Source organism: Urocampus carinirostris, chromosome 2 (assembly GCF_059441175.1).
Source record: "Urocampus carinirostris isolate Australia breed hairy pipefish chromosome 2, RoL_Ucar_1.0, whole genome shotgun sequence".
Classification (NCBI taxonomy): Eukaryota; Metazoa; Chordata; class Actinopteri; order Syngnathiformes; family Syngnathidae; genus Urocampus; species Urocampus carinirostris.
Genome location: NC_142350.1, coordinates 18,118,907 through 18,137,928, shown reverse-complemented (window position 1 = coordinate 18,137,928; position 19,022 = coordinate 18,118,907).

Below are 19,022 nucleotides of genomic sequence, written 5' to 3'. Positions count from 1 at the left end.
GGCGGAGAGAGAGGGATCAGAGGCTCGCATGAATCAATAATGCAGACACGCACACACAGCATACCCCACTTGCTACTCTATCATTCCCTCTCATTCTATTTTATAAACTTCATTCCGTCACTTCCAAATCCAGGGTTGTGTTCATGTGTCATGTTTGCTAGACCCAACAAAAATGGCAATACTTGATTTGATCAAATATAAAGAAAAGTCTTCAGCACTGGGATCTTGTTTTTACTCAGAGAGGATTGTTGAGGGTTTGCGTTTTGAGTGTCTTGCGCTGTTCAGTTACAGATGCGAAACCAAGCAATAAATAAAAGATCAGCGGGCGGTGTCATATTAACCCAACCGGATTTTGCTCGGTGGCGAAATCATGACCTTGGCTCCATCCGGATCTGATTCTTTCCCTTTTCAGGTGCTGCTGTGGGATTGTGCAACACTGAACGAAGGGAAGTGCAAAGCAGCAAGCCAAAGATTATGGCACGAGTGGCTGACTAGATGAGGGATAATGGGTAACAGCCCGGTTTAGGTAGCCATTGAGCAGCAGTGTGGGAATTCTGGATTAAGGATGGATGGAAGAGGAAGCTGATTATGCGCCCACCCTTTTTTGTGCGGAGGGGGGGGGGTACAGTATGAAAATGCAAATCCGCCATTTGGCGTCGAGAGGCAAGTCGAGCTGATTGAGCATAGGGGAGACATTGAACAAACAGGAGGTAAAGGTTGGGGGATTTTGTCATTGTGTCTTTAGTTTTGCTTGAAATAATTTCCGTTTAGCGCAGATGAAGGCTGGGAGTTCACGCGAACAATCGGGCTAATTTTGACCATGATCATACAATCCATGAATGAATTTAGTCAAAAAAGATATCCCTACACACTTAAATTATGATCATGCCCATTTCCAGAGAAGGTCACAAAATCTGCCAAGCCAAAGAACTCCGTAGCCTGTAACCAGGATGTGACGACACAATACAAAGTAACCAGTTGTTAATTCATCCATATCTGGACCATCCATTCCCCCCCACAAGAGTAGCATGCAGTGGGAACCCTACCCTTATTTGTTGAAAGGCAGTCCACCCAATTTGTGTATTTTTGGTTAAATGCAAGTTTTACATTCTTTCTTTAAAATATATATAGGTGCTAACTTGCCACCAAATACTGAAACTCCCAACTTTGGTCCCATCTCCCATCTCATCAACCTTCGACATACACCCACATTTCCCTAGTTTTCTTAGTTTTTGTGATATTATTGGAAATCAAATTAGGCCTTGTATTTTGGAGTTCAAGTATCTCAGGTCTTGTTCACAATTAAGGGCAGTTTGGAGTGGAAGATGGTAGAGCAGTGTGGCAAGCGCCCTCTTCTATGCGGCAGCGTATTGGGGAGGCAGCGTCAAGAAGAAGGATGCCTCTCGTCTCAATAAACTGGCGAGGAAAGCGAGCTCTGTTTTGGGCACAGAGCTCGACAGCCTGACTACAGTAGCTGAGAGACGGGCACTGAAAAAGCTGCGGTCAATCATGGACAATTCACCACATCCACTACACAGCATTATGTCCAGACAGAAGAGCAGCTTCAGCGACAGACTGCTATCACTGTCTTGTACCACGGACAGACTGAAGAGATCTTTTCTTCCTCACGCCATGAGGCTCTTTAACTCCACCCGGCAGAGTAAAGGCCCACATTAAACCACACCCCCTACTTTGCATATTACCGTACTTGTATTGCAGTGTGTATTTTATGTAGCACTATTTAAATACTCTATACAACACGCTACAGTGGGTATTAGCACGTCACATTGGGTATTTGTAGATTGTATTCCTTTAGCTTTATTATTGTATTGTTCTCAGCGAAGGGATGCTGCTGGTAATGTGAATTTCCCTGCGGGGATCAATAAAGTATCTATCTATCTATCTATCTATCTATCTATCTATCTATCTATCTATCTATCTATCTATCTATCTATCTATCTATCTATCTATCTATCTATCTATCTATCTATCTATCTATCTATCTATCTATCTATCTATCTATCTATCTATCTATCTATCTATCTATCTATCTATCTATCTATCTATCTATCTATCTATCTATCTATCTATCTATCTATCTATCTATCTATCTATCTATCTATCTATCTATCTATCTATCTATCTATCTATCTATCTATCTATCTATCTATCTATCTATCTATCTATCTATCTATCTATCTATCTATCGTGCAGCCAGATCAGAACAGCGTCCATCAACATTCCGACTCAGTCCATAGGAGGGGAACAAGGTAAATTTAGGCAGAAGCTTTCCCTATACCGGTGGATTTGTTTTCATACTGCCACCTGTGCTTATGAAATGTAGGTCATGACAAAAAAACAATATCCAAGGTGGAAGAGCTGAAAAGACGAAGATTGGTCATCCGGGAGGACCTCTGAGTACAGCCGCTACTTCTTAGAGCCAGTTGACAGTGCACTGGCTTTTGGTTCACCTCTGTACGCCTTTGTCTTGGCTGTCCCAGGGATGGATGACTCTGGATAACATCGGATAAGCTGGACAAAGTGGCTGTTGACAGCGAGGTCCACACATCCCAGCTAATGGTTCTGCCTTCAACACCTAACCCCAGATAAAAGAATGATGGTGTATGGATGAAGAATGTATGGATTGATTGATTGATGGATGAATAATTTGTGATGCCAGGACTACATTCTTCACAGTTTATGGAATATAATCCGCGTTTTGAAGTTTTGAGAAGTCCATTTGTTGACTTCTATTAGTTTCAGGTTACTGGAGCCAAAACATGCAGGTGCGTAATGGCTGGTACAACAGAAAAAAAAAAAAGGTAAACGTTATATTTAGAAAATACACTCTCATTAAGGAGTTAAATAAGTCTAAGAACCATAATGGAATGGAAACTAAGTACCTTAAGCAAGATGGCACGCAATAAAGGCATAGTCCATGGTTCACAAATCCTTTAACAGCCCAGGTTGTGGGGGCACCAAATCCTGTGGTGTTTTAAGCAAGACGAGCCATCCGTCTCTCTGCGTTTTTTGTGGTGGGGTTTTCTCCCCCACATTAAACAAATATTACTGGTTTCCTTGGTTGACTGACATTCCATGGCAATCTTAAAGAAATACAAGTCCAGCGATATTTTTACCCTGTTCTGCCTCTCTGGTTCAATTGACAAGGTGTACTCTGATTGTCCGGTGTTTGTCCCGATTAACAAGTCGATTTTACTTTGTTCAGCCGTGTTTTCACACAGCACAGTTTCATGACGATTAATTGAATTCTGACCTATCTCTTACAACACCCACTCTCCTCGTCTGCCAAGGGATCAAGTGAAGCCATTGTAATTGGATACGTCTGGAGTCAGTGAACCTGGAGTTGAGGGAAAACAAAGATTGCACGGACAGAGTACGTGTTAATTGTTTCACTTCTTAAGATTGGGCTTGGGCCAGACATCTTACCTCCAGTGGGTACCTGCAGCAAAACATGAATCCATCAGATGGAGCAGTATTTATTGAAAATTCATTTTGCCCTGACTAGGAAGCCCTGAATTTGACACAAAGCCTGAGACAAAGGCTTGTAACTTGGCAATTTACACGTGAGAGTTTCAGAGCTGCCACTCAAATAAACATTAACTGAAAGCAGGCCAAGCGCGAATGGCCGAGAGAAGAGAAGCAGGTGTTCGTGTGAGTCGACGGGCACGTCAGTTGCTGAAGTGCTGGAAGCTCTGAGAGGAGAAGAGAGGGAAAGACGATTCAAAGTAGAGAGCCAACTTTGTAGAATGCTGTAAAGTAAAAAGGACAACGCTGTCGCTAACAGCTGTCCTTGAACCACGGTTTACAGCAACGAACGAAAAGAGGAGCCGGCCCTTCCTTCTCCACACTCCATAACTTCCAATGCAACACATCCTTTAACTGGGGCATCATTTCTGAAGCCAGCAAATATCTCATCCCAAGTCTAATTATGTCATCCTGAATCAAATTTGAGAAGCTCAGGCGGAATGAAGGCCTCGATCCTTTTTACAGATCTGGCAACTTGTAAAGGAAAAAGAGGATAACAATCTTTTAAAAATGTTACAAAAGATATAATGTACAGTATTTTCATGACTATAAGGCACACTAGACATGTTACCTATTGTTCTCTTTTAGTGATGTTTACTATGATTGTGTACTGTTACCAAATGCTAAATCTATTCGACCCTGGTCATCCTGGAAGGGGGATTACCACTTGTCAGGCCCCTTCTCAAGGTTTTTTTTTCCTCAAGCTGAGGTTTTAAATTTTTCCTTGCCCGCATGTTGGTTTAAGATCAGGCGATGGTGTAATTGTAATCCGATGCAGTCATTTGAGACATTTTTGTGAATAAGGTCTATACAAAAAATGTGACTTGACTAGACTAAAAACAACAGTCTCTTTTAAATGTGACCTTGTTTTATCTAACCCACACATAAGGTACCCCTGATTATAGGGTGCGGTCTTTAACACACAACACTTTACCCTCCAACTTTCCCATAGTGTCAACTACTACAAGGGTCCCCAACGTGTTGCCAATAGATAACACCTGAGTAGTCTGCAGACAGGTTCTGAAAATAATTCCCCAGTAATGGGTCGTTACGATTTTCTAGTATATTTGATTTTTAGATGACATCATGTTTTAAGCGTTGATTTAACTTTTAATAATTTTAACCTGTTAATAAAATAGTAACAATCCATCCGGGCCCCCTGTTTTTAAATTTAGACTTGGGACCCACTTCTATTCAATAGCTAATGATTGATACCCACCTCATATTTTCTTTTTCCTGTATTTTTTCGACTGCCTGGCTGGTGGTGATACGAGGAAGGACAATTTGAGATTTAGCGCAATATTTTTTTAACCTTTTTTTGAGACAGGGCATCTTTTTTACATTGGAAAGATTTTGCTGCACGCCACTAACCGAAAATGTTATAAAATGACACTGAACAGTATGTTTGATTACAATATGATTTATAATACCCCCTGTTATCACAGCACAGACACTTGACAATGACATACTATTTGCAGAAAATGATTCTTAAATGTATTATAAAATTTTAAAAAGTGACATTGGATAATCTCTCACTGCAAACTAGTGTGTCACGGCACAGTGGTTGAAAATCACTGAGTTAGCGGACCAGCATCTGGACCTGAAGCAAGTCAACGCATGCATTAACCAGTCGGCAGAGTTGGGAAGTTTCATCGATGCTGTTATGAACTTTTTGGACTATTTTACAGGGTTGAGGCGTCATTGCTGTCATTTACTCCCTGGACAAATTACATCATATTATTTATTGTTTTCTTTTATTGATGTTCACTATGTTTTGTGTAATGTTACCCAATGCTAAATCTATTGCACCCTGGTCATCCTGGAAGGGGGGTCGCCATGTGTGAGTTCCTTTCACAAGTTTTTTTATGTTCCTCATGCTGAGGTATTAATTTATTCCTTGCCCACATGTTGGTTTAAGACCAGATGATGGTGTAATTATAACCTGTGCAGTCCTTTGAGACATCTTGTAATTAAGGACTATACAAATAAATTAATTGTGTATAAAACCAAAAAGAATAAAAATACCAAAAAAGCAGTGAAAAGCTGAGAAAAAAAAGAAACAAAAGGAAGAGAAAATAGAAGGAAAAATTCAGAAAAAAAGCCAGAAAAAAAGAAAAGAAAGAAACAAAGACAAAAATATCTATAGAGGACAAAAAGAAAAAAAGTAACAGCTAGGAAAAAAGAAACACAATGAGATTTTTTAAAGGAATTTTAATTAAAAAAAAAAACAGGGAAAAAGAAGAAAAAGTTTGTGTTGCATTCAAATCATTTCCAATTATACCAAGTCAATCTTGTTCCCAGCATTGTACTTCCACTAAAAAATATGATTAAATACAGTTCTGTATCTTGCAAACGACTAAATAAGCCCCCAAAAATGTTAGTATTATGCGACAAAAGATACCAGGAAAAAAACCAAAATGGATATCTTGTGAAAGAATTTTAAGAACAAATGACGTTTGTAGGCCGTACAACCTTTGCAATAATACATTAGTCAATTCGTTCAAAAGTGAAAACATTTTTTGCATTGCAGGAAACTCAGCGAAATGTAACTTGATGTCAAGTTTTGAACATGTTTGATAATGACTTAGTTGCCACACTTGGGATTGCTGTTGCTCACTGTTGATTCAAGCGTTGCTCACCGAATTTGTGTGAACGCTCAGACCCGGAGAACATTAGAGGGAACAGGACCTTTGGTAGCCCCTACTATGCTATGTCCCCTTTTCACCAACAATGCACAAGTATATATTTTTTTTTTAAAGAGTGGGAGCAACAATACCGTGCATCTTTGAAATTAAAGCGGGAGCAAGAGAAGTGTGTGGATGTAGAAACAGCAGAAGCAAAACTGTGCTTGGTTGTTCTTTGTTAAGTACTGATTACAGTGTTAACAGTATTTCAATCCTCAATAACCCTGGGTTTGGTGAATAACACAGATAAAACAAGCAAGAGAATAGAGCCTGAACAAAACTCTTTTCTGCCATTCCTCATTCAATCGAACCCATTCATTCTCACTCATTCTCTGTTATGCTCAAAAGTGATGCCACATTTTGATTTCCATGAATCATTTTCTAAGATTTACAAAAACTTTGTTTCCAATATTTTAATTTTCCTACCTTAAATTGCTGATAATCATTGCAAACATATTTAAATCATAACCATCAATGACAAACGGGGAACTCTAATAGTCTTAAACTAAAGGTAATGTCACGGTTCCCATGGTGCCCAGTTGGTCCCAGCCGGATGGCGCCAGGTGCTTTCACGGTTGCCACGGCGCCCAATTGGCCCCGCCCATGGACACCGGCTGAGACACGTTGACTGATTGCTCTTTGGGAGTACTTAAATGCTGTCCTTTGAGCCGTTGTCTGAGCGTCTGTGATACTTCTGTGAAACTTCTGCAAGACTCCTGTTAAACTCTGTGAAATGCCTAGTCTGTGAATTTGCCTGCATTTGATCCTGTTTTGTTTTTTGGCCTAATTTGTTTGATTTTTACCACGTTTTTGTTTGGATTTCAATCCACTTCTGCGACCATCGATCCCTGGATCGAGTGTGCGCGCATTCCTCCTCTCCCTAATAAATTGTGAGTACGTTACGCGAGTGGTTCTGAATTCTGTTTCCTGCCCTGGTCTGTGACAGGTAATATGAACACATTTTTTTGAAGTGGGAATAAACTGTCTGCTCTTAGCATTAATCAGTCCGTCAGAAGTAACTCTTGGGTTGATTTACATAATTTTATGGATGACTAACTTTATTTTGTAAATAGGAGCATCATATTTTTTTCTCGTTACTATAGTATATTGTAGCCAAGCCAACTAAATTACTCGTTTCAATCTCCTCTTACGGAGACTGACTGGCACACATACAATGTTGTTCATATGTCTTGCTGTGGGTGGATTCATCACTGCTATCCCGTGATTGATATTTGGATCACCCGGTCGCTTCGCGCCGTCTGTTGTTCCACAAACATCTACCGAAATAGCTCTAGGGGAGGCCCTCGTTTTGGCACAACTACTTCGTCTATTAAAACTTTTTTTAAATTCATATCACTGGAGGCCACTTGACATTAAATTAAGTAATTTTCCTCACTAAGAGGCACCGGATTATGAGGTGCACCCCCTAAAAATTATATTTTGTCATATATTTTTCATACATAAACTACATCAGACTATAAGGGACATGGAATTGAGACTACATTATGGGCTACCATGTTTCATTATGTATTATTGATGGGCTCTTCATATACAATACTTACGGCATATAACATTGCATTGATTGATCATTCAATAGGTGTCGCTGATTAAAATTGCTTTACTCACAGTGCCAGAAAAAAAACGATTTGCCTAGTGCATTTTCTTCCTCACCTGTGCATTAATAACAATCCTCTTTGTCCTTTACAAGTTGCCACTTCCTTAGAAAGGGTCAATGATGTTGTGGTTCAATAGATAAACATACACGTAAAACAGCTTGTATAGTATTTTGTTGAAAGAGAAAAAAGAAGAAACAGAAAACAGAAAGTCTTTTAACAAAAAGAAAACATACACGTTCTTTTACGTTTCCGAACATATTGAACCAAAACCTTATTGTCGCAGAGGTGAGGAGACTGTTTAACAAATCAGAATGCAGAACAAAATGAACCACGCAAATCAGTGTTTCTGGCACCATAAAAGAATACTGTGGTTTTGAGATAAGCTCTAAGTTTTTTTCATGTGGCATCTGTCAACTGGTGGTCTAGTGGAAAAGTGTTGACTCCCTCACTGCCACAACCCAGGTTTGAATCTTGTTACATTGAATCTATTGCCACTTAAGTCAGAGGTGATTTTTGATTGCTCTACCGTATTTTCTGATATATGAAGCACACTTTCACATTTTGGGCAAATTTGAGGTTTTTAGGGTACGCCTTATGGCCCCGAAATTACAGTACGTTGTACTCATTTAGCAAGCATGTACTGATCCAGAACTAACTATTTGAAGGAAATCACCCACCAAATCCTTGTATTCTGACTCCTTCTTTTTAACTGATGCTCTGTCACCTCCATCCTTTAAAGCCGTCAATTGTTCGTAACAGTGTCTGACAGCTTAGAACTGACAATATTGGAAAATAATCCATAATCCCTGAGAAGTGGTCGCAGTTTTCTACATGCTTCTTGAGTTGAAGACCATGGATTTCTTGGATTTATAATAAATTACACCTGATGGCATTGGGGGTGGTCTTCCAGAGGAGCGGAGCATGATCCACTTCCTTTTTTTTGAAAAATCCCAGCGCTTTGCGTGTGTGCAGTGCATCAATCGTAATAACCTCTCCTTCACTGGTCGCTTTTAAATCAACTCAATAACCGCCTGTCAGAATAAATTACAGCATCTCGCCGCATTTCAATAAGTACACGTTTCATCCAACAACATGTGTAATCTGCTCCGGAGAGAAAGCAGGAGCTTTAACAGGGAGCTTGTGGTTTAATTGAGCGTGCAATCGGAGAACGCGGTGAAGAGAGCAAGGGGAAAAATATAAATCCCCATTCCCATAGGTGTGAACTAATAGGTCAAGTATGAAACGAATGAGGATTTAATATTTGTTCCTCCACAAGCATTAATCAGTATTGCAAAAAAAAATAAAACATTTGTCACTTGCTGTAATATCCGGACTAAAACTCCCTTTGACTATTTTTTTAAAAAGGGGAAAACATTTTGTACGTAAATTACCCGCAATGGACACATGAGTTTGTGGTTTGGAGGGGCTTTATGACAAAGAAGTGTTCGTGTCCTGAGTGATAGACCTTTTCATTTGATAAATCTAAGACACCATGACAGTCCAGTGGAATCCTAAATTTTCTTTTCAGTGGCGATTTTTGCTTTAAGTCTGATCTGCACAGTGAAAACATCTCAGTCATCATCTCTGTGTGCATTGACCCAGCCTTCAAGAATGTATTGCAGTTTGGGCCACCTGCTTTTTTCCCTCCAAAACTTTTTATTGACTTTTTACATTGTTCCAGTTCTTCCCGCTGCCATTCCCATCATTGATTCATCAATGCAGAGTTTACGTCCAGCAGTTTCCTCGTTTATCCTCTAGCTCGATTAACTTTTAATTGAAAGCTGCGTTATTTGCTTTACTCTGCATTTTCCACAATGAGGGTCAGTTTTTACTCATCTGATTCATGTACAAAGCCTGTTTCAAATGTGAAACGTCTTCTCCTTATGGTGTTTATTGATGATTGCCATGCATCTACCTCAACGCCAACTGTTTCACTTTTACATTTTTCTGCTAGAATGCCCATGAGGGCCGTTGGTATAAAATACATACATTAGCCACATCTCTGGTCAAGCCAGTGGGTTAAAATGTTTTGAAAAAAGTCGCGGCCTAAAGTCCAGAAATTAAGGTTTTTTATTTTCCATACCAGCAGGAAAAAAGAATATTGAACAAACATCGCATCCTTTTCACATAACACCGCGTAACGTCATTGTCCTGTGTGTTTTAAACTTTTTGCTGTCTGGAAATCTTTATATCACTCATCGTAATCTAAATTTAAATGAATCTTACTACCCCTGAACTCAGGGAGAAACATTACCTCAAACATTAGCATTTTCAATGCAGCCCTGTAATTTTAACTTCTAGCGATTTTAGAGAACTCCCAAATTCCATTGCCTTTTATAATCTGTAAATGCTGTTTGTTCACATTGGATTGTTATTTTCAAAGAACAATCTGTTGAAAAAGCTCAAGGATAAGATAACAGTAACATGAGCAATTGCCATTGACTTGTATACCAGAAACATACCAAGAAACTAGAAACTACCACAGCGGTAACACTATACTTATACATGTGTGAGATGTGTCATTTATAATTCATCTTTGGGTAAAATGTTTGGCATCTTTTCTCAGTGTTAAAATCTAAGTAGACAAATTTAAAATATAATGATTTCTAAATATCCAGAAGGTCATGTGCTAGTAATCAATGACCACAGTGCTTTTGTCCACTTGAATAATAGAGTAAATGTGAGAGGCGAATGCCAGTTCTTTACCAGGAAATATGTGTAAACTACGTTTTAGATTCATGTTAAGACCCGGGACTGGTTAACGTTGAAAACAGAGAAACCTTAAGATGTACCATAATTGACAAGGAAGAGTGAGTTATACTCTGGGTTGATGCGTTTAGCTGCCTTTTGGCCTGCACCATCTTCCCTTTGACTTTTCCATCCTCTGTCTCACTGCCTATATCTTCCCCCTGCTTCCTCTGCGTCTCATCAAATAAATGCAAGAAACTGACTCCCCACCCACCAAAGAGAGGAATGCCATTTTCTCTCTGAACCTTGCCACCACTCTCAGGCTTTCTTTTTCGCACCATTTCACTCACCAAGTGTTTTTCGTCTTATTGTCATCTCGGGGGAGGGAGTCCAGAGAAAAGTAGCAGCCAGTGGAAAGGAAGGCCAGATCATGTACCTCACTACTTGAAATCCAACACATTGTCTTGGTGCCCTGACCTGACAGCATCCTTGCTAAGTGTCATAGTCTGCCCTTTTTCTGTAATACACTTTTTGAGTCTTGACCTTCCCATTTCAGATGCATTCCTCTTGAGAAAGAACCTGGTATGTGTCACAATCCAAAGACTTAGATGTTTGGTTTGCCCATTTCTAATTCAATTTGGTTTGTCATTAATCTAAATCCGGGGAGAATTAAAGCTGTTGGTCCTGAAATCCCAAATGTATACCTATGAAATGACGAAAGGAAATTTTGATAATGACTTAATGAATACCTTTTTGGGAACTGAAACGGATTAAATGAGACAGGGAACATCTAGATATTGCACAAGTGAATCAGTTCAGCTTTTTGGCTGACAAGAACATGTAAAAGCAATGCATAGAATAGTATGGACAAATAAGCCCACAACAAAGGAATGCACAAAGCCAATCCTGATTTTTGTAAGATCAAAACTTTGGTAAACATTAACGGTAAATCCTGAGGGATCAAGATGTGTGACCATGGTCGTAACACATTTTTTATCTTTAAAACATGGGTACAAGGAACAGTCAATCTCCTACAAGTTGACATTTGAGTCATTCATTCATCATTCATCCTCCGTCGCAGCCGAGGAGCAAAGAGCCAAGGGAGCTTATCAGCTGCAATGATTGAGATTGTCGGGCTAAGCGCCGGTGGCAAAATGACTTCAATATAATATACTTTTGTGATTATGTGTCTAAAAGTGGGCCACCTGTTTGCACCATTATAAGTTGCAAAGATGTTGAGGTCATAGAACGAGATACTTTGAGGATGTTAATGAGCCTCCTAACTTTTAATCAAAGTGGCAATCATTGTGCGCCACAACATAATATGACTAGAACTTGATAGCTGATTTGAAAAAAGAAAAGTGAAGGTGCTTTAATCACATCCATTTGTGGTGAATGTTTACTGCAATGCCTTCTGCTCGCACAAAATATGTCTCTACATCAGCTAGGGCTCTACATGTTTGAGACTGGAAGCAGAACCTTGTGAATTGCTGAGTTAGGATTGCAATGTTTGGTCATATTAATGAACTTCTTTAATGAGTTGTGTCGATTGATGCTTGAGTAGGACATCTTGGACTAACATTGCTGACACTTTACAGTAAACGATTTGAGGTCCCAGCATAGATTCATTCATTCATATCAGGTGAACTCTAGCTATGTCATGGTCAATGTTCCCTCTAAGCTGCGCGCACTGCCTGCACATTCTCAGTGCACAAGAAAATCTAGCCAGCTCACAAAAATCAGGGCTCGCAATTACTAATTAAGAAGCGACTTAGGTCAAAGTTACAGTGCATGAAGGTAAAAATACACGAGCTCCTCTGACGCTGTTTTCTAAATGCGGTATTTTGAAGTCAATGTCGAAGTAGAACGAATTTGAGTAAAGTCAGTAGAGTTTTTCGAGAACCGGCTTCTTCAGCTCGGCTCACTAAAGAGAACCGGCTCTTTTGGGTCCCACACGGCTCTTCAGGTTCTTTTATCCCTACAAGACGAAATATTATGTAAAATTCTGCACAAAATGACTTCAAGGAAGTGGGGGGATGGAACAAAAAAGAAAAAGATACCAAAATGAAAAAGTGGTGAAAAGCTGAGAAAAATAGAAACAAAAGGAAGACAAAAAAGAAGGAAAAATTCAGAAAAAGACAGAAAAAAAGGAAAAATAGTAAATAGAGACCAAAAAGAAAAAAGTAACAGCTAGGAAAAAATAAACACAATGAGATTTTTTTTTGAAGGAATCAAAAAAAATAGAAAACAAACACGGAAAAAGAAGAAAAAGTTTGTGTTGCACTCAAATAACTTCCAATTATACCAAGTCATTCTTGTTGCCAGCATTGTAAAAATGTGATTAAATAGAGTTGTGCATCGTGCAACCGACAAAATAAGCCCCCCAAAATGTTAGTATTATGTGACAAAAGATACCAGGAAAAAAAAGAAATGGAAATCTTGTGAAATAATTGTTGTAAAAACAAATGACGTTTATAGGCCGTACAACCTTTACAACATTAGTCAATTCATTCAAAAGTGATTTTTTTTTTTTTTTGCATTGCCGGAAACTGTAACGTGATGTCAAGTTTTCGACATGTTTGATAATGACTCAGTTGCCACACTTGGGATTGCTGTTGCTCACTGTTGTTTCAAGCGTTGCTCACAGACTTTGTGTGAACGCTCACACTCGTGGAAAATTAGAGGGAACATTGGTCATGGTGCACGTAGCAACCATGTTGCTAATAATAACCATGTTGCACGTAACACTGGACACTGCACCAATTTACACAAAGACATGTATCAACAAATAAAACGTATTGTGGTACATTCAAAAGGTCTTCAAAATTTGAGACAGCTTTGATTAACACCTTAGGATTTTGATTGTCACACTTAGGGGATTGAGTTTGAAGCAAGACACATACAGGTTCAAAACATTTGAAAGTCCAAGAAAATATCTAAAACAATACTCCTGGAGGTCTAGCGCGAGACAGGACTAAGGATTTTAGAGCTCGACACCAAGGCAAGACCAGGACTGAGTTTTAAGGTTAATAAAAAAAAAGTAAATATTTTTTAGTAAGACATAGTTATTTGGATATCCAGGTGAAAGCCATGACTCTTTGAGGTTAAGAAACAGTTAGAGCAAGGTTTTTGAGAGTTGGCATATAGTGTATGTTAGCCTGGAACTGTATAATTGAATTAAGAATCAAGCAAAAAAAACTTCTGTGTTTGAGTGCTGCAAAGTGTCATTTGAGGGACATTATTGTGGAAGCCTGACTTATCAATTTGTGAAACCAATATAAAAAAAAAAAAACAACTAGAGAACTAGAATACCTTTGGTTGTTAGATAAAACAGAGAAAGAATTGTTAATATTCATAGACAAAGAGTCAACATGGTACCAAGAGAAAACATAGTGTGATGATCTAATGCCTTTTCCAATAAGCTTTAGGGGACATAAAAAAAATACCAAAATTAATTTATATTCAGACAACCACTTAGCTGTTTCCTTCAGACCTAATGGATTCTACATTTAAGTTTGTGTTAAATATTTTAGCATATAAGGAAAAAGGAGCAAAGGCTATAATAGTTTACCATAATTTATTTTATCTTTGTTTATTAGACGCCCAATATAAATACGTCTACTTGTAAATATTTAGCCACTTTTTTTACTTTTAATGAACATTTACAAGGGACTCTAAATAAGTTTGAAGCATCTCTAACACTTTCCACCCTATTAACCTATCTACTTTCCACTCTCTTAAACAAACACATTATCTTTGCTAAAAGTAATGGGGATGGAGTGAAAGATTTACCAAGAGTTATACGGAGACACTGGAGACATGCATTTGTTGAGCGGGTGGAGCGATGCAACGCTAATTTATTATCATTAGCTGGAGTTAATCGCCTGTGCAAACACTTTACTCTCCAAATAGATTTTTTTTTGTAAGAGTGAAGGGAAGAGGAATACTATCAACACTTAAGGTGTTCCAAGTGCCTTTTTTAAACGGATGTTTTAGGTCTGGAACACGTGTATCAAACATTGATGAATTTGTGTAAAACTCTCGGGAGGACCTAATAATATAAACTTTTTTTATATTAATGCGCGCCATGTATATGGCTTGACTGATTTTCCACAGCATGTTGGCAGTGATGTGCTGTGAAATTCGTGTCTGGTAAGGCACAGTGAGATTTACAAAGAAATGGACCTAGATTTTATCTAGTATTTGATTGGCTGAGCAAGAAAGCAATATAACGATAGTACCAATAAATCAATGTATTTAGAAGCACCTTTCAGGACACTCAAGGCTGCTGTACACTGACTAAAACAGTGTGGAGTTGTGTTTGCAGGAAAGGGAGAGTTTTGTGTCATCCACGAAGCATTGGAAAAAAATGTTAAATTCATGGAAGATATGGGAGAAGGTAGATAGTGAGGAAGAGGGGCTCAAGGACAGAGCCCTGAGGCACACCTGTGGTGACTGGAGAGCGGTCAGAGGAGAATAAATTAAGTTGTATGGGTTGCGTGCTGTTTGTGAAGTAGTAACAGAGCCATTGGATACATATGTGGGTAATGACAATTGAGGGGTGTCTTCTGAGGAGGATTGGGTGAAAAATAACATCTAAACTGTAGCATTGAAAACAAGGTTTATTTTCTCTCTTTAAATTATAATTGAAGTAAATGTGCTATTCTTTTTGAAATAAATGAATTGGTCATCCTCTATTATGAAAATGAAATCCATTCAATAAGAAAACAAATACTGGCTTGACTTGCTATTTGCCTGCTAACATTGTCACTAATTATATTGTACAGGAATGATATTTGTGCCAATTCAGAATAATTGGTCTCAATATCGCCCTCTGCCATGAGGCAGATAATTGTATGCCTCACTCTGCATCTGCAAACGCTCAGCACAGCCTCACATATTTCCCCTGAATACACGTCACTGCATATTTAACAGTACCTCAGCTCCTGAGGGAAAACCCAATGTTTCAAAATGTCATATACGAGTACAGCATCATAAATCTGACTCTATATGTTAACACTTACACGAACGCACTGATCTCTGGCTCCGGGGCGTTCAGACAGTAAGTATTTTGTTGAAGAACAGATGAAAATGTCCACACATGCTCTTTTAGCGCTCAGATAATCGTAAGCTTTACTCTTTAGGAATAATTTCTGAGATCGGAATGTATTTTATTCATTTATTTTTTTCTAAGTGTTATGTATTATTCAAATGCACATGGGTGGATCAATTTGAATTGGATTTATTTTAAGTTGTCTGCTATGAATGTTGATGTCCAAACATCATATGCTATCATATATTAGATAGCAACACATACAGACCGCAGCATTTCGGCTAGGGGGTTAGCGAGCAACCCCACGGTGCAGATGTCCAGGGTTCAGTTCTACAGCCACCCCGTGTGGAGTTTGCATGTTCTCTCCGTGTTTGTGTGGGCTTCCTCTGGGCACTCCAGTTTCCTCCCACATTCCAAACATATGCATATCAGGTTAATTAGCTGTTTCAAATTATCCCTAGGCGTGAATGAGTGAGAGAGTTGTCTGTCCCTGTGGCTGGCAACCAGTTTAGGGTGTTTTCTGCCCCCTGCCCCACGATATCTGGGATAGGCTCCAACACCCTAGTTAGGATAAGCGTAGCATAAAATGGATAGACGGACATCCAGACTGCTACAAAAAGAAAAGCCAGCATTTGTCTAATTAACTCAGAATGCTCAGAAATAAGAGCAATTACTGCATTCAAATCCTGTTTGTTATGTTGCACTGCTTTACATTGCTTTCATTGTTTACTGAAGTGGCACGTCCATGTGGAAGCATTTCAAGCATCTCATACGTTGCATAGCAACACCTGCCTCCTAGGAGTGCTACTTGCAGCCAGTTGAGGAAGCACATGTTGTTGCCAACTATTAAGGGGCGTTCTCACTTTGAAAAAAAATCATCTAAAACAGTGGTCTGCAACCACTGGACTTTGTAGCGTTACAGGACTGTGAGTCGCCTGGCACTGTATTACCTTGAACGACAAAAAGTGTCTTCTTTTTTGCTTAAATCATATTTATTTGTTTTAACGGTAATCAAGCAATGATTGATCAGTAGACATGTATACAGTGCATCCGGAAAGTATTCACAGCGCTTCACTTTTTCCACATTTTGTTATGTTACAGCCTCATTCCAAATTGTATTAATTTAATCTCTTATATCAAAATTATACACAAAATACTCCATTATGACAATGTGAAAACGTTTTTTTTTATACTTTTTTTGAATTTATTAAAAATAGAAAACTAAAAAAATCACATTTACATAAGTATTCACAGCCTTTGCCATTAAGCTCAGGTGCATCTTTTTTCCACTGATCATCCTTGAGATCTTTCTACAGTTTAATTGGAGTCCACCTGCAGTAAATTCAGTTGATTGAACATGATTTGGAAAGGCACACACCTGTCTATATAAGGTCCCACAGTTGGGTGTGCATGTCAGAGCACAAACACCAAGCATGAAGTCAAAAGAACTGTCTGTAGACCTGCGAGACAGGATTGTCTTGAGGCATCAAATCTGGGGAAGGATACAGAAAAAATTCTGCTGCTTTGAAGGTCCCAATGAGCACAGTGGCCTCCATTATTCGTAAATGGAAGACATTTGGAACCACCAGGGCTCTTCCTAGAGCTGGCCGGCCTTCTAAACTGAGCGATCGGGGAAGAAGGGCCTTAGTCAGGGAGGTGACCAAGAACCCGATGGTCACTCTTTCAGAGCTCCAGCGTTCCTCTGTGGAGAGAGGAGAGCCTTCCAGAAGGACAACCATCTCTGCAACAATCCACCAATCAGGCCTGTTTGGTAGAGTGGCCAGAAGAAAGCCACTCCTTAGTAAAAGGAACATGGAAGCTCGTCTGGAATTTGCCAAAAAGCACCTGAATGACTCTCAGACCATGAGAAACAAAATTCTCTGGTCTGATGAGACAAAGATTGAAATCTTTGGTGTGAATGCCAGGCGCCTTGTTTGGAGGAAACCAGGCACCGCTCATCACCAGGCCAATACCATCCCTACAGTGAAGCATGGTGGTGGCAGCATCATGCTGTGGGGATGTTTTTCAGCAGCAGGAACTGGCAGACTAGTCGGGATGGAAGGAAAAATGAATGCAGCAATATATAGAGATATCCTGGATGAAAACCTGCTCCAGAGCGCTCTTGACCTCAGGCTGGGCGAAGGTTCATTTTTCAGCAGGACAACGACCCAAAGCACACAGCCAAGATCTCAAAAGATTGGCTTCAGAACCACTCCGTGGATGTCCTGAAGTGGCCCAGTCAGAGTCCAGACTTGAATCCGATCGAACATCTCTGGAGAGATCTGAAAATTGCTGTGCACAAACGTCTCCCATCCAACCTGATTGAGCTTGAGACTTATTGCAAAGAAGAATGGGGAAAACTGCCTAAAGATAGGTGTGCTAAACTTGTGGGATCATATTCAAAAAGACTTGAGGCTGTATTTGCTGCCAAAGGTGGATCAACAAAGTATTAAGCAAAGGCTGTGAATACTTATGTAAATGTGATTTCTTAGTTTTCTATTTTTAATAAATTCAAAAAAAGTGAAAAAAAAACTTTTTTACATTGTCATAATGGAGTATTTTGTGTAGAATTTTGAGATAAGAGATTAAATTAATACAATTTGGAATGAGGCTGTAACATAACAAAATGTGGAAAAAGTGAAGCGCTGTGAATACTTTCCGGATGCACTGTAGATGACTTAATTTGCTATGCAACAGGAATCAAACCCATATCACAATGATAAGATTTGTGTATCCTAACCACTATTCCATTTAGATCGTGGATAACGAAGAAAATTACATTTAATTGTATCTGATCATCACCTTTTTTTTTTTTACAGTAACATGTTGTAGAACGGTGTGATGGAGAATCATGGGAAAGAGTTCAGCCAAAACAATGTTGTACAACGTGGTTCCAAGAGTAAAATTTGCGTGATAGTGACTTAAAATGCCTTTTCCTGTGTAATTTCGGATCCTTAGTGGTTTTGTATTTACACAGTGGTTGCCCTCTGGTTATTTCTATTGTTACTAATGTTAGTATTGGGCCTGGCTGCTAGAAAAAAATCAGACATTAAACTGGTCGCCGACCACTGGTCCAAAACAAGAAAAATGCATTGAAAATGCTTTGTACAGAATAGGTTTTTATTAGGTAGTAAAGTGAATGTCGATGCCTTCAAAATTATGTTTTTATCTAATATTTTTCCTGACATTTGGACCACATTAGACGAGGCAAACAAAACTGTTTTGTACTAAATTTGCCCTAAGTTAGATGCACACACACAATATAATTATATATGTCTATATTTGGACTAAACCATGTCTAAAACAGACCCAGTTAGGTATAGCCCAAAATCCAAACCAAAGGACCATTTACTGCATGGTCAATCATTATGCCCGCTAAAATATTTCGATATGATTTTGATCTGTGGTGACTAATTGGAAAGGGAATAAGGGAAA